Raw genomic sequence first — 11,950 nt, forward strand, 5'->3', positions numbered from 1 at the left:
ATCTTGGCTCACTGCAACCTCTGCCTCCCGGGTTCAAGCGATTATCCTGCCTCAGCCTCCTGAGTAGCTGGGACTACCGGCACGTGCCGTCATGCCCGGCTAAATTTTGTATTTTTAGTAGAGACAGGGTTTCACCATATTGACCAGGCTGGTCTCGAACTACCGACCTCGTGATCTGCCTGCCTCAGCCTTCCAAGTGCTGAGATTACAGGCTTGAGCTACTGTGCCTGGCCTCTATTTTGCTTCTTATAAAATATGGTTTGAGGCCACTTGCTTTCATCCTGAGGAAGTTCCCTTAGTGAACCCCCTTTGCAAAAATTATATCAGCGGCAAAATTAGACAGTGAAAAAGATCTGATCTAGCCCACCTGTCCTCTTCCCTTTCGCTTTCAAGCTGCCTCAATCATTCCTGGGCTTAGGCTGAGCTAACTTTGGAAGGTTGTTTGTTTTTTGTTTGTTTGTTTTGTTTTGTTTTTGAGACCATGCCCAGCTAATTTTCGTATTTTCAGTAGAGACGGGGTTTCACCATCTTGGCCAGGCTGGTCTTGAACTCCTAACCTCATGATCCACCCGCCTCGGCCTCCGAAAGTGCTAGGATTACAGCTGTGAGCCACCGTGCCTGGCCAGAAGATTGTTTAAATAACAGACCTTCCCCAAACTCATCTGCTTTTATAAAGTTAATGAAAGGCCATCAGGCTAGGGGGCAGAGAGGAGACTGATTCTGCTAAGGTGTAGACATAGATTGCCAACTATTCCTGCAGATAATACTACTATTGCAGATTGGCCTTTTGAGATATCTTTTCAGTTTTTTTTCACGTCTAACACTACCTGGACCCTCCAGCCCTGCTCCTGTGGCCCCACCCAGAAGTGATTCAGTACAAGAAGACAGTTTTGACCCCCTTTGATTTCATCTCCACCCCAACCAGTCAGCACCAAGCCTAGCGACCTCCATCCCTTCACCCAAACTGCCTATGCAAAACCCCTAATTTAGAAGCTTTAAAGGAGAATTATTGCAGTACTAACTCCATCTTCCGTGTGGTGTGGCTGGCCTCATGTCTAATTAAATTCTTTCTTTACTGCAATGCCATGGTCTTTCTTTGTGCAGGAGGCAGGAGGAACCCTTTGGGCAGTTACATTAGTATTTCTTATAAGATAGGATCACTAACAGTTCTGTCGGTTTTTGTTTGTCTGGGATTGTCCTTGTTTCATCTTCATTGTGCCGCTTTTAAGGTGTTCTTTTTGGGCCGGGCGCAGTGGCTTACACCTGTAATCCCAGCACTTTGGGAGGATGAGGTGGGTGGATCACAAGGTCAGGAGTTCAAGACCAGCCTGGCCAACATAGTGAAACCCCATCTCTACTGAAAATACAAAAAATTAGCTGGGCGTGGTGGTGGGCACCTGTAATCCCAGCTACTTGGGAGGCTGAGGCAGGAGAATCCCTTGAACCCGGCAGGCGGAGGTCGGAGTGAGCCAAGATTGCGCCATTGCACTCCAGCCCAGGTGACAGCGCAAGACTCCATCTCAAAAAATAAATAAATAAATAAATAAAATAAGTTCTTTTTGTTTTTGACTTTCAACCCTTTAACTATGATGTTTCTATGTATAGCGCTCTGCTTTTCCTACTTGGAGCTTGTTAACCCTCTTGGATATATATATTGTTTTTCCTCAAATTTGGGAAATTTTTAGTTATTATTTCTTTGAATAGTTTTTTTCTACTCTTCTGGTAATCCTATTATATGTATGTTGGTGAGTTTCTTAGTGTCACACATTCCTCTAGGACTCTTTTTATTTTTCTTTATTCTTTTTTTCTTTCTGCTTTTTGGATATTATTCTCTATTAGCCTGCCTTCATGCTTTATGTTTGCTCATTTCTTCTTCTGCCAGTTCAAATCTGTAGTTGAGTCCTATAGTGATTTTTAAATTTTGATTCCAGTCAGTACTTTCAACCTTTCAACTTCAGGATTTCTATTTCGTCTTTTTTTTTTTTTCTTGAAATGGAGTTTTGCTCTTGTTGCCCAGGCTGGAGTACAATGGTATGATCTCAGCTCACTGCAAACTCTGCCTCCCAGGTTCAAGCAATTCTTCTGCCCCAGCCTCCCAAGCAGCTGGGATTACAGGCATGCACCACCATGCCTGGCTAATTTTATATTTTTAGTAGAGACTGGGTTTCTCTGTGTTGGTCAGGCTGGTCTTGAACTCTTGACCTCAGGTGATCTGCCCACTTGGGCCTCCGAAAGTGCTGAGATTACAGGCGTGAGCCACTGTGCCTGGCCTGGTCCTTTTTTTTTTTTTTTTTTTTTTTTTAGATAATTTATTTTTAATATATTCTCTCTTTAATGAGATATTACCATTGTACATTTCTTTCTTTTTTTTTTTTTTTTTGAAACGGAGTCTCGCTCTGTCGCACAGGCTGGAGTGCAGTGGCACGATCTCGGCTCAAGCTCTGCCTCCTAGGTTCACGCCGTTCTCCTGCCTCAGCCCAAGTAACTGGGACTACAGGCACTCGCCACCAGGCCTGGCTAATTTTTTTTGTATTTTTAGTGGAGACAGGGTTTCACCGTGTTAGCCAGGATGGTCTCGATCTCCTGACCTCATGATCTGACTGCCTCGGCCTCCCAAAGTCCTGGGATTACAGGCGTGAGCCACCACGCCCGGCCCTGTGTGTGTCTGTCACACATTTTTGTTGCTTTTCATGTCTCTTTTTTTTCTTTCTGAGAACTAGACACTTAAATAATATATTGTAGCAATTGTGGATATAATTGTCCCTCATTTCATGGTGCTTGTTATTATTTGCCTGTTTTTTCGTTTAGCTTCTGATGGCACTATTTTAGTGGGAAGCCTTTGATGTTGCTCCTTAGAGGGCACAACCTTGGGCATGGGAACATTCAGCTGAGATGAGAGCAGCTTTAGCAGTGCTCTCTTTGACTCTTTCCTTCATCACACCCAGCTGTTAGCCTTCTTTAATTGCTGGCTGATTGCCTTTTTAAATTTAAGATGCCCTTGGGCTAATTTTTGTATTTTTAATAGAGACAGGGTTTTACCATGTTGGCCAGGCTGGTCTCGAACTCCTGATCTCAGGTGATCCGCCTGACTCGGCCTCCCAAAGTGCTGGGATTACAGGCCTGAGCCACAGTGCCCGACCTCCTTTACTTTCTTAATAAACTTGTTTTCACTTTACTCTATGGACTCACCCTGAATTCTTTCTTGAGTGATATCCAAGAACCCTCTCTTGGGGTCTGGATGAGGATGGCTTTCCTGTAGCAAAGGCAGTGTCGCAAAACAAGCTACTGCAATGGGCAAATGGAGCCTAATCCCATGGTGAAGCTCTGGAAAGCCATGGAACACATGTGTAAAAGACTGATTCTATTGAGGGCATGATGACAGCTGTGTTGTGACCCCACACAAGTGAGTCACTGCTTCAGGTATGTTCCTGGAGACCATCAATTTGTGGGTACTTCTGGCTTGCCATGTTCTCCAGCCAAGTCTGAGGGCAGCTCTCTGATGCAAATGCAGTAACTAGCTGTCAGAAAACCTGCTGGCTTGCACAGAAAGTATAGTTCTGGACACTGTTGACACTGGGGAATTTTTCAAACAAACCAGCCCATGTCCTCCTCTTCCCCTCACTCACTACCCTGAGTCCTGGTCACCATTATGTACGGCAGAACAAAGAAGAGGTGTAGGTAGACATATTTTCTTCATAAAGATGCCCCAATGATGAATAGCCTATGTTTATTGGTTATGACCATAGAAATGAAATGGAAAAGCTTCCAGTGGGCCCGAAAGAGGCCACAGTGGGACTGGGAGACTGGAGAGGAGAGAAAAATCCTTTCTAAGGATTCTTGGAGGAATATGGTCATGGGTCAGTGAGAAATGAATTAAAAGATTGTTGGAATGGAGGTAAAAATGGCAGAAATTCTTCTAGTCCAATCAGCACTATTTGTCTTGTGACATAAAGTAACATTAGGCATTCTAAGAAAAAGAAGTGAAGATTGTGAGTATGAGAATTAAGATGTATGAAGTGATTTTGTAAGTTGGTGTAAGGTTAAACAGTCTGGAGACTCAAAGGTGCTGGAATGGAGGGAAGCACTCCAATGTACAAGCATGGAATTAGGCCAAATAGGTAAGAGAAGCCACAAAGGGCCTAATATAAGAATAAGAATATAGAAGGGATAAGAGATCATCTGATGACAATGATAATGGCCATGAATGTGGGAGGAAAAAGAGCAGGAAGAAAGCACTAGACAGAGGTAAAGCCTTGAGATTTAATCTTCAAAGTGAAGCAATTCAGAGAAGACAGATGATTGAAGTGAATAGAGATAAAAGGTTTTGGAAATACAGAGATTGAGAAATTATGAGGTCAGGCTTTCCAATTATTAATTAATGTATTTATTTTTGAGACAGAATCTCGCTCTGTGGACCAGGCTGGAGTGCAGTGGCACGATCTCGGCTCACTGCAACCTCTGCCTCCCAGGTTCAAGTGATTCTGCTGCCTCAGCCTCCTGAGTAGCTGAGATTACAGGTGCCTGCCACCATGCCCAGCTAATTTTCGCATTTTTAGTAGAGACGGGGTTTTGCCATGTTGGCCAGGCTAGTCTCGAACTCCTGACCTCAGGTGATCCACCCGCCTCAGCCTCCCAAAGTGGTGGGATTACAGGCGTGAGCCACTGCACCCGGCCCATCCATCTTATTTAGTGTTATTCACAGCTTTAGTCTTTCTGACTCACAGAGAAGAACTTAACTAAATAAGTCCTTTTGTTTCAACCATTATTCTAAAATTTGCTTATCTGAATGATAACTATTAAAATCTTATAGTAAGCTCCTATTCATAAAGTTAAACTGGCAATTGATGAATTCATCAGAGTTGACTGCACAACTCATTCTATTTCCATGAATTATTTGTTCCACTGTGGAAACAATAGTTTTAATATCCAGTCTAAGGAGGTGTGTTAGGAAGGAGGTAATCTTTTATAATTGTAGCTCTCAGCAACTTAATTATTCAGAATTACCAGTTAAACAATCAATTAATGCACCGGGTGCAGTGGCTCACGCTTGTAATTCCAGCATTTTGGGAGGCCGAGGCAGGTGGATCACAAGGTCAGGAGATCGAGACCATCCTGGCTAACATGGTGAAACCTCGCCTCTACTGAAAAAAAAAAAAAAAAAAAAAAAATTAGCCAGCCATGGTAGCGGGTGCCTGTAGTCCCAGTTACTCTGGAGGCTGAGGCAGGGGAATGGCGTGAACCCAGGAGGCAGAGCTTGCAGTGAGCCGAGATCGCGCCACTGCACTCCAGCCTGGGTGACAGAGCAAGGATTAATGAAGTATATTCTGCATTTTAACAACTATTTTAGGAAGTTCTGCATCCCAGAAAACCATATTCTAGGCAGACTTAAAAATATAATAAAAGTATTTATTGAGCACCTACTATGTATCCAAGTAGTTAACATGTATTAATTCTAGTTGGTGGCAGTACAAAGTGGGCATTTGGTTTTCTGTGCAAATGTGACTTGAAGCCCTTACCCCCCAACCCTAGCCAACTTGACATCCCTGTGTCTCTGCTATATGGAAATCCCCCACTCCACCCCCCACCCCACCCCTCCCCCACCCCCCACCCCATCCCCCCACCCCATCCCCCCACCCCCTACCCCCCCACTACCCCACCCCCCCACTACCCCACCCCACCTCCCCTCGCCCCCCGTCAAAACGAACCTATCAGCTCTCTGTAAAACAGACCAATCGGCTCTCTGTAAAATGGACCAATCAGCAGGATGTGGGTGGGGCCAGATAAGAGAATAAAAGCAGGCTGCCCCAGTCAGCAATGGCAACCAGCTAGGGTCCCCTTCCACACTGTGGAAGCTTTGTTCTTTCGCTCTTTGCAATAAAGCTTGCTGCTGCTCACTCTTTGGATCCACACTGCCTTTATGAGCTGTAACACTCACGACGAAGGTCTGCAGCTTCACTCCTGCAGCCAGCGAGACCACGAACCCACCAGGAGGAACAAACAACTCCAGACGTGCCACCTTAAGAGCTGTAACACTCAAGGCGAAGGTCTGCAGCTTCACTCCTGAAGCCAGCGGACCACGAACCCAACAGAAGGAAGAAACTCCGAACACATCCGAACATCAGAAGGAACAAACTCCGGACACGCCGCCTTTAAGAACTGTAACACTCACTGCGAGGGTCCGTGGCTTCATTCTTGAAGTCAGTGAGACCAAGAACCCACCAATTCTGGACACATGGCTACAGTGGTTCAGTTTATACCATGAAAGATGAGGTCATTGAAAGGTTATAAAAAATAAACTATTTAATACTATATTTTGTTAAGTTGCCATTTTTTAAAAAAGTGTCTACTACATATTTATCATGGTATCACTCAACCAGATAGACATGAACAAATTTAAAGACAGATTCAAAGTAATATAACTACTGGCTTTGCTTTAACTTCCAAAGCAACCCTTTTTACCTTTAAGCCTTTCACAGGATGATTATGAAAATCAGTGGAAAAACGTATGTAAAAGCTCCTTGTGAGCCAGAAGCTTCTTTCCAGGTGCTATGAATACTCAACTCAATCACTGAGAGGTAAGAGGAGTCATGACCACACACACTGTCCATCAGAAATGGCGCCTCTTCTCCTTCAGGATTCAGTGTGGTTTAAACTATTTAACCTCTGTCTACCTCAATCTAATGACTACAGCGTATCTCTGTATTGCTTGGGCATTGAATTACTTCTAGAAAGAGGAAGAAAGATGTGTGACACGTTTGTGGTAGGGTAGTGGCAGTGGTGTACACAGAGTGGAAAAGGGAGAAGAGCAATAAGGCTTTATTTTTGCCTGGACAACATGGTGAAACCCCATCTCTACTAAAAATACAAAAATTAGCTGGGCGTGGTGGTGTGTGCCTGTAATCCCAGCTACTTGGGAGGCTGAAGCAGGAGAATCACTTGAACCTGGGAGGTGGAGATTGCAGTGAGCCGAGATCACACCACTGCACTCCAGCCTGAGCGACAGAGCGAGATTCCATCTCAAAAAAAAAAAAGTAAAATGCAACAATCCCTAGACAACAGTACTAGGGAGGCTGAGGCAGGAGAATCGCTTGAACCCGGGAGGCAGAGGTTGCAGTGAGCCGAGATCACGCCGTTGTGCTCCAGCCTGGGCAACAAAAGCGAAACTCTGTCTCAAAAATAAATAAATAAATAAATAAATAAATAAATAAATAAAGATCTTATTTTTAAGTCATAGCATATATTCCTCCCCTGACCCACTAGGTAGCAGGATGTCCCCTCCTCTAAACTCATGTAGCATTTTTTCCATCCTTCTTTTCAGGTGCATACAGTATTCTAATGGCTATTTCTCCTATTCAATCTGGGAATGTTGAGAGTCCAATAAATATTTGTCACATAAATGAAAAGGCTGTTCCAAAATTCAGCAGTTTCGGGACTAACCAACTGACACCCAGAGCCAAAGTAAATAGTGGGATATAATGGCCATTTAATGATTTCAAAAGCTCTCATTAAACATTTTGTCATTGTTGTTGCTTTTTCAGGCACCTTGTTAGATACAAAGCAACCAACAGGATTTACAATGTACAGTCCTTGCTTTTGAGGAATTACGAATTTAGTAAGGCAAGTAGATTTATAATAACACAATTATACCAAGGTAGGAAACCATGGAAGACTTAAAATTAGGGGAATCATGTGAACTGAGTCTTGAAAGATTAGCAGTATTTTTCTAGGCAAAAGAGTGAAGGGAGAGGCATTTCATATAGGGAACAGCCTGTGCAAATATATGGAAGTATGCAACAGCATGGTTCATTCAGAGAACTGAAAGTATAGCTGACTAGTGGAAGTGGGGGGAAAAACACAAACACCTCAAATGCCTACTAAGCTGCCTGCGTGTCTCCATTTTTCTTGATTATAATTATTGGGGATTTTAGAGTGTGGTAGATTAAATTATTGACCGCATTCTTTCTCTCTCCCTGTATCTGCTGCTTTACCCTTTGCCACTCTAAAGCAAAGTGTCTATCCCAGCGGCTTTACTTTGGTCAATGGGATGTGAGTAGATTTAAGGCATATCATATACTTGAAATGTATTTGAGGAGGAGGGCTTGCCCTCTTGTACCTCTGCTCTTCTGCTCCTCTTATGCAGAAAGCTTCCCTTGGTAGCTGCTGTTTCTTTTGCTGAGACCCCAGAGTGAACACAATGGAGGCCAGGCACTGTGGCTTTTGCCTGTAATCCCAGCACTTTGGAAGGCCGAGGCGGGCGGATCACTTGAGGTCAGGAGTGAGACCAGCCTGGCCAACCTGGTGAAACCGTCTCTACTAAACAAATATTAGCTGGCGTGGTGGCACTTGGCAGGGAGGCTGAGGCGGGAGACTCACTCGAACCCGGAAAGGTGAGGAGCAGTGAGCCAAGATGGCGCCACTGCACTCCAGCCTGGGTGACAGAATGAGACTCTGTCTCAAAAAAACAACAACAAAAAATTAACTTAAATCTAACCAAAGACCCAGAAAATAGAATTGAGGGACTAGAGGAGATAGTGATGGAAAATATTCTGGAACTATTTAAAAACAAATCCACAGATCCAAGAAGGAAAATACATTAAAAACATATTACAGATAAATCCATACATAGACAAAGAATTGTGAAACTATTTGATATTAAAGTAAAAACACAAACTCTTAAAATTAGTTGAAAAGGAAGGACAGAAACCTATATATGATCACAAAAGCTCAAATTAGACTAAATAAAACACTGAGGTGGTGTATTAGTCTATTATTGCATTGCTATAAAGGCATACCTGGGACTGGGTAATTTATAAAGAAAAGTTGAATTGGCTCACACTTCTGCAGGCTGTAGGAGCATGGCACCAACATCTACTTGGCTTCTGGTGAGGGCCTCAGGAAGTTTACAATCATGGTGGAAGGCAAAGGAGGAAGCTGGCATGTTACTTGGTGAGAGAGGTAGCAAGAGGGCAGGGGGAGTTCCAATACTCTTTTAAATAACCAGATCTCTTGTGAACTAACTGAACAAGAACTTACTTATCACCAAGGAGATGGAGCTAAGCCATTCATGAGGAATCCACCCCCATGATCCAGTTACCAGGCCCTGTCTCTATCATTGGGGATTATGTTTCAACATGAGATTTGGAGGGGACAAACGGCCAAACTCTATCAAGCATTTTCAAAGTCAGTACACAGGAGGCCTCAAACTCTCAGATGCCAATTCCAGAATCCCTTTGCCTCACCAGTATATATTTGGTTTTAGAGTCTTGAGAGCTGAATAAGGGCCAAGTTTGAACTGGAAAGCAACTATACATACCTTCTACTTTTTCAGCACAACAGCAGTACATAAATTGATGTTTTTTTACAGTGACCAGTCTCAAGGGAACAGATACATCATGCTAAAAACATCCCTAGCTCTGTAATCAGTACATGGAAACCCCTGCATGACCCTTCTGTATTTCTTAGCCAGTAAATTTCACCAGTCAGTGATTTCAAGGAGGGTCAAGCTTGCCTTTGTTATCCCTATGGAGAGAAGAATGGTTTACAGACTCGTTCTTTCCACTCCAAACTACAGAGCAATATCAACAACAATAGAACTATAGCAGATGTCTCAACAATGCAAGCTAGAAAATGGTGGAATAATATCTTCAAATTATTGAGAGAAAATAACCCTCATCTTAGAATCACATGCTCAGCAAAACCTTTTAAGGATGAGAGAAAAAAATATTTACGAATAAAAAACAGTTTACTTCCAATAGTGCAGCATAAAGCAGCATTTAAAGACATCCTTTAGAAGAAGTAAAATGATCTCAAATAGTCTGAGATAGGAAAAGAGTGCTGAACAAATAAAACAGTAGATTTTATTATGTAAAAATTATGGAAATCAATGTCACCTTTTCAAAAGGCAAAGAAAAGAAGAAAGTAGACAGAAAGTTACCATCCAGTAACCTTTGAAGAGAGGCACTAAAGAAAATCTACTTTAGTGTGTCTCTCTTCAAAAAAAATTATATGAAAATGTTCAGAAACACTTGATTCCAGGAAAGGAAAGCCTCAATTTCAGGGGTGGGGAATAGGCATTTTAAAGGAGCTTCAACAAGCTTAGTTAGATTGGAACATGGATTGCAGAGTATAGCAGAAATGGGTCCAGAGAGACATGTAGGGGACTTATGAGCTGTGCTGAGAAGTGTGGATTTCATGTTTTTATTATCTATCTATCTATCTATCTATCTATCTATCTATCTATCTATCTATCTAATCTATTTATTTTGGAGACAGAGTCTCACTCTGTCACCCAGGCTGGAGTGCAGTGGCACAACCTAGGCTCACTGCAACTTCCACCTCTTGGGTTCAAGCAATTCTCCTGCCTCAGCCTCCAGAGCAGCTGGGACTACAGGTGCCCACCGCCACGCCTGGCTAATTTTTTTGTATTTTAGTAGACACGGGGTTTCACCATGTTGCCCAGGCTGGTCTCAAACTGAGCTCAGGCAATCTGCCTGCCTCGGCCTCCCAAAGTGCTAGGATTAAAGGCATGAACCACTGCACCTGTCCTGATTTCATGTTTCTTATGTGCCATCACTGTTTCTAATGTTCCCTTCTATGATTATGCTTACACTAAATTCTGATCATTTACCTACGACCCTTCCTATTATAGTCTGACGCCCTCACTAGGGGTGTCTAATTTCCCTTTGTATTATAAAATACTGAGCAGTTTCTGGAACATAGTAGCTGCTAAAAGCATATTCATTAAATGACCATATTGTTAATGTCATGCCCCTTTACCTCCTCAGGTAGATTTACGTACTTTCGTGTTTGTGCTCTCATATAGCTTGTACTTACCTCTAATGTTACATGTACTTGTTAAGAAGTTTGTCTCTTTTAGACTATTAACCCTTAGAGATTAGGGTTAACCTTTTTTTTTCCAATTTCCATTACACAACACTTCATAGATATTAGTTTAGCAAATGAACATAAGTATGCATGCACTAGTAAATGAAACCAAACTCCAGAACAGGCTAAGGTATGTGATAGGCACTCTCGAAGGGGAGAATCAGTGGTGTGCTGCAGTTTCCTGATGCCAGCTCATGAGAGCCAATTAATAACTTCTCAGGAGTTTTGTGAGCCGGTTGACATCACACTGGCAACTGGAAATTGGCCATGATAGAAACAATATATACAAAAATGTACTGCTGCAATATATGTTGCTATTACACAACCAGGTTTTTTGTTTTTGTTTTTATTTTTTATTTTTGCTTTTCCTTCCCAGAAAGCCAGTTGTAAAACATTTACAAGCACCCTGTGATCAGAACCCTGTCCTTATGTCAGCTGTTTACACGTGTTATATCTTAGAAGGAAGAAAAAATTTGTGAACAGTCAAGGCTGGATTCAGCTGCTCCACAGCTGTTTTAATATTCACCAGATAACAACCAGATCATTCACCAGACAACAACCTTCCTCTTCTTCCAACCAAGTTCAGGATGTGAGGTTACAGATTTTAATGCCTTGCACACTGCATTAGCTACACTGGATACTTATAAACAGATGCCTGATTTTCCACTAACTGAGAGGTTCAGATGAGAGTGTTCTCCCCTCTTTCTCACACAGTAAAAATAACCAAAAAGAATTGTTTGTTGGGTCAGCTGTTTGTAGTTTCTTGCAAGTTATTTAATTTATTATATTTTTGTTATTCTGCACTTCATTTTCTTCATTTTTTATGTTTGAAAGTCAGTATCTGAGTAAAGTCATAATCTTACGCTCATAATATGGGTTCAGAATGAATTGTCTTTCAAAACAAAGGGATTAACTGAGCCTCAAGATTCAGTAGAAGAAGAAAATTATAAGGCAATATAAATGGAAGCCCTAAAATAAATAAAAAGAAAAGAGTATTAGTAGTTATATTGTAGCATTACAAAGTGAGCTTAGTCGATTTTGCCAAATGTACCATGGTATATATGAC

This window comes from Pongo abelii, chromosome 5, assembly GCF_028885655.2.
Source record: "Pongo abelii isolate AG06213 chromosome 5, NHGRI_mPonAbe1-v2.0_pri, whole genome shotgun sequence".
In the NCBI taxonomy this organism is placed as follows: domain Eukaryota; kingdom Metazoa; phylum Chordata; class Mammalia; order Primates; family Hominidae; genus Pongo; species Pongo abelii.